Source organism: Pipistrellus hanaki (genome assembly GCF_964339955.1).
Source record: "Pipistrellus hanaki genome assembly, chromosome: 2".
Taxonomy (NCBI): Eukaryota; Metazoa; Chordata; class Mammalia; order Chiroptera; family Vespertilionidae; genus Pipistrellus; species Pipistrellus hanaki.
Window position 1 is genome coordinate 72,219,831 of NC_140504.1, and position 5,702 is coordinate 72,225,532.

The window sequence follows — 5,702 nt, forward strand, 5'->3', positions numbered from 1 at the left end:
TCTCTCCCCCTTATGCTTGACAATGGATGATTCCAACGCAACTGCTAAAATACAAGAAGAAATAAAGAAAATAAAGAGAAAAAAGCTATTATAAGTTTACAAGTTGGAAGCAGACTGAAGGAATGAGGAAAGGAGTAGCTACTTGAATAAGAGTTTCTAGTTTCTATATCACACTTGCAGAAAATGGAGGTAAATTATTATTAGAACAAACCAAATTTTTATTTTCTAAGATCAACTGAAGGGCCTCTGGCATAACAGAACACTTGTTTTCTTAAATTTCACAATCAATAAAAACAATTTAAGCTTTATTTTAAAAAAAGATAAGATATAATTTCATGTTTCTTTGAGATGGCAATGAAACTAAGCTAATAATAAAAGTCAACATCAGGCAAAGTGGAAACCCAAGAGGTAACCAGGAGCCAAAGCCAGCATTTGTCTGAGGGTGTCTCCAGACCCACAGAGGCTTTTGTACCCGGCACCCAGGTTCTGCCATCTGCTGCCTCAAAATCCAAACTCGTGAGACAGATGTATGTAAAAAAAAGGAAAAAGATTTTATTCTTGTCACAAAGCCCATCTCAACATCTCAGTGCAGGCAGAGGATTTTATAAGGAGGAAGAGGCAAAGCAGAACAAAGAAGTCAAGGGGAGGGGCTGAAAGTTCTCTACATGCAGCCAGCACAATCCATTCCCATGAGGACCTTGAGTCTAGCCAAGTGATGGTCTAGTATGTAACATCCTGGTCTTTGACATCCTGGTTCTTTGTCATCTTGATTCTAGGTTGAAGGTTATCAAATCTCCAGGAACTAAAACTGGGATGAATGACAGTCAGAGTCTGTATCTTCTGAAGCTAGTTCCTAGGATTCTTATACAAACATATTGTTTATCTACAAGATAGCCAGAGTCAGCATTTACAGAAACAATGTCAGAATGGTGAAGTGGGTTACAATTTCCCAGAGTTACACTTTGAGTTTCTGTTTTCCTGACTATGAAGGGAGTGGTGCTACTAGACTCCCAACCCACCAGACCCCGAACTTTATCTCTGTCACCAAAATTAGGCAGTACTTCTCAAAGGGTTATTTCTAGATTATTTAAATATAGGATTGTAGAGGGAAATGGCTAAGGAGTTGATATAATAATTTTATAATAAATGTTACGCTAAAGCACAAACTAGTACTTAATCTACTCAGGAGTTCATGAACAAATACATTCTTACTTATTGAATTGGATTTAATCAAATGAGAAGCACCATCGGCCTCTGGGAAAGGCAGGGCAAGTTTCCTTAACAATGACATTTATGAAAAAGGAAGCGCTGAGTCACTATGAACGTGAACATGAAAATGACTTCGGGCATTCTGCAGTATTCAGAATCCCATAAATAGATATAAATGCCCTTGTTTGTAATCAGTTCCTTCCTTGTCTTTCAGATGCTTTGATCCTTTGCCCCATGTGAAAGAAGTGGTTTTAATGATTCTGAATTTATGCATTCAAAATATGAATCACGAGGGAACATTTTATGTGTAGGAAATGCAACAAACCACTTATGTTCACAGAGTAAGAGTCTAGAACTCCTTCTGTCTCTTTTTCTAAAGTGCATACGTGAGAAGTATTTTCATCTTCTTTTCATTTCAAGGGCATTTATTATTACACCAAGGACCTCATAGTTTAATATTTTCCTTTCAGAACTTATGCCTTATGTTTTAGGACACTTTTGCTAAGTAAAAAGATTTTGTGGTGGGTAGTGTAGTGACTTCAAAACATTTGAAGGAAAAGCAAGAGTTGGGCAAATGGTAACTAAGCTTTAAGGGACTCAATGATGGGAGAAATTAACTTAAGATAAGGGTGTAGCCAAGATAAAGTGCTGTGAAATAGCAAATGTATTCCCCTTTGATGACCTTACCCTTGACTTCTGCTTTTTGCCAAGAAATACTCAAGAACTAATACTGAGCACTGGCAGCCTCGTGTCCTCCTCACAGCTGCTCTGAGCAGAATCTTATGTGTTAAATCTTCTCTTCTCTCCATCTTTACATCCCATCAAAACTCAACTGCTATGATTTTTTTCTCGTTCCCATGCTTCCATTTTTAATTATTCTTATTAGGAAGGAGTTTATGCAAATAATCTGATATTACATGCTAATAGTCTGGGATTTTTCTTCCTGCACTGAAATGAATGGTGACCCAGACAGCTTAGTTTCTCTTCTGCAATACACATCCACCCACCCAGAAAGTGTCCTTTCTGTTACTGCCAAGTCAGTTCTCAGAGTTTATGTTGAAAGGTGGAAATAAAGATAGAATCTGAGAGGTGGGAGGAGAAAGGAAAGAGGTTATTTTCAAAATAAAGAGAAATGAGAATTTTGTAAAATCGGGGAAATAAAGAACTGAAGTAGTGTGGGTATAAGATAATTGGAGGAAATGGAAAAATATATAAAAAGGTTGTTAGGATGGTTAAAGAATCAACTTTAACACTTTAACTTTAATTTTTAAAGCACAAAAATTAGAATGTAATTCCATTTTTATTACTAAAAGATATTTGGTCTGTGCTTCTATGAATTAGACTTTATCCACAGACTGGACCATAAGGGTCAGAGGTTAAAAGTGTTACCCACTAAGTTGAGGTGACCAACTCACCCTGGTTTGACCAGGGTTTCCCCAATTTTAGCACTGAAATTTTCACATCCTGGGAACTTCTTTACTCTTTTTCAAAATGAGGTAGTTGGTTACTCTATTTACCATTGACTAAAGATAGTTTTGTTTGCTAAAATTGACATCTACTGGCATCCAGTGAGTAGAGGGCAATATGTCGTTAAACATCCTACAATGTGGGCAGTCCTCCACAACAAAGAATTATCCAGCCCAAAATGTCAATAGGGATGAGATGGAGAAGACCTGACCTGAAGGAATGCATTGTTAATAATGGACTGACATGAACAGAAGGCGAGTGGGGATGCAGCTTTCCCAATTGATCTTAAATCACATCAATATATAGAGTGACACTGGAAAACTAATTTCTCCCTGCTTTGGGAAAATTGGACAGTAAAATACAAAATAATGAAACTGGACCACTGTATAACAGCATACACAAAAATTAACTCCAAGTGAATTAAAGACTTGAATGTATGACATGAAACCAGAAACTCCTAGAAGAAAACAAAGGTGGAAAACTACTTGACATACAAATTAGCAATGATTTTTTTAAAAAAATCTTTGTTGTTGAAAGTATTACGTATGTCCACCTTTTCTCTCCATTGACCTCTTCTGACCTGCCCCCACCACCTTCACCTCAAGCATTTACCACCATATTGTCATTGTCCACAGGTTATGTATATATGAATACAAGTTCTTTAGTTGATCTCTTCCCACCTGCCCATCTTACCCCAATTTCCCTCTGAGATTCCAGTGTGTTCCATGCTTCTATGTCTCTGGATCTATTTTATTCATCAGTTTATTTTGTTCATTAGATTCAACATATGAGTAATACTTGTCCTTTTCTGACTGGCTTATTTCTTTTAGCTTATTCTCTCCAGGTCCCTCCATACTGTCTCAAAGATAAGAGACCCTTCTTTTTTACTGCTGCATAGTATGCCAGGGTATAAATGTACCACTTCTTTTTTGTCCGTTCAACTACTGATGGGCACTTGGGCTGTTTCCAGATCTTAGCTATTATAAATTGTGCTGCTATGAACATAGGGGTGCTTACACTCTTTTGGATTGGTATTTTTGGTCTTTTAGGATATATTCCTAGAAATGGGATCACTGGGTCAAATGGGAGTTTCATTTTTAATTTTTTGAGGAAACTCCATAGTGTTTTCCACAGTGGCTGCTCCAGTCTGCATTCCCACCAGCAAGCAGTTCATAAGGGTTCCTTTTTCTCCACATCCTTGCCAGCACTTGTCATTTGTTGATTTGTTGATGATAGCCATTCTGACAGGTGTGAGGCGATACCTCATTGTTTTAATTTGCATCTCTCTGATGATCAGTGACTTTGAGCACTTTTTTATGTCTCTTGGCCATCTGTATGTCTCCTGTGGATAAGTGTCTGTTTAGGTCCTTTGCCCATTTTTTAATTGGATTATTTGTCTTCCTTTTGTAAAGTTGTATGAGTTCCTGATAAATTTTAAACATTAACTTTATCTGATGAATCATTACCAAATGTGTTCTCCCATACAGTACCTTTTCATTTTGTTGATGGTTTCTTTTTCTGTGCAGAAGCTTTTTATTTTTATGTAGTTCTATTTTTTCATTTTCTCCTTAGTTTCCTTTGCCCTAGAAGATGTATCTGTAAACATATTGCTACAAGAGATGTTTGAAATTTTGCGGCCTATGGTTTTCTAAAATTTTTATAGTTTCATGTCTTACATTTAAGGCTTTTATCCAATTTGAGTTTAGCCTTGTGTATGGTGTAAGTTTGTGGTATAGTTTTATTTTTTTACATGTATCTGTCCAATTTTCCCAACACCACTTATTGAAGAGACTGTCTTGACTCCACTGTATGTTCTTGCCTCCCTCGTCAAATATTAATTGAGTGTAATGCCTTGGGTCAAGTTCTTGGTTCTTAGTTCTGTTCCATTGATCTATATGCCTATCCCTGTGCCAGTACCAGGCTGTTTTGATTACAATGTCTTTGTACTATAACTTGATATCTGGTATTGTGATCCCTCAAGCTTTGTTCTTCTTTCTCAATATTAGTGAAGCTATTTGGGGTCTTTTTTGGTTCCATACAAATTTTGAAGTATTGTATTTGTTCTAAGTCTACGAAATATGCCATTGGTATTTTAATAGGATTGCACTGAATCTGTAAATTGCTTTAGATAATATAGACATTTTAATTATGTTAACTCTACCAGTCCACAAATACAATATTTACTTCCATTTGTTTATATCTTCCTCTACCTCTTTTTCAATATTCTGTAGTTTTCCAAGTACATGTATTTTATGTCATTGGTTAAGTTTATTCCTAAGTATCTTAAAGTTTTTGTTGCAATGGTAAATGGGATTGTTTGTTTAGTTTCTCTTTCTGAGAATTCATTATTGGTGTATGAAAATACCATTAATCTCTAGAGGTTAATTTTGTATCCTGCTATATTGTCGAATTTCTTTATTAAATCTAAGTAGTTTTTTTTATGGGGTCTTTAGGTTTTTCTATGTACAATATCATGTCAATTGCGAATAATGAGAGTTTTACTTCCTAATTTCCAATTTGGATGCCTTTTATTTTTTCTTCTTGTCTGATTGCTAAGATTAGAACTTCCAGTACTAAGTTGAATAAGATTGGTGAAAGCTGATATCTGTTTTGTTCTTGTTCTTAGAGGAAATGGTTTTAGTTTTTGCCCATTGAGTATGATGTTCACTGTAGGTTTGTCATATATGACTTATGTTGAGATATATCATGTATGTGATATATACACCATGATATATATGTTATGTATAATATATGTATGTTATAAATATATCATGTTTGTGTGTTATATATCATGTATATTATACACTAGAGACCCCATGCACGAATATGTGCATGAGTGGGGTCCAGCCAACCCACCCCTATCCAGGCCAATCAGGACAGGGCAGTGCTGACCAGGGGGAGGTGCTGCAGGAAGTTGGCCAGCTGATCCTGTTTCTGGCCAAACTACCCTCCCTGAGGGGACAATTTTCATATTAGCCTTTTATTATTGTATATAGTATTACATTTATACAATAATTGGGTAATAT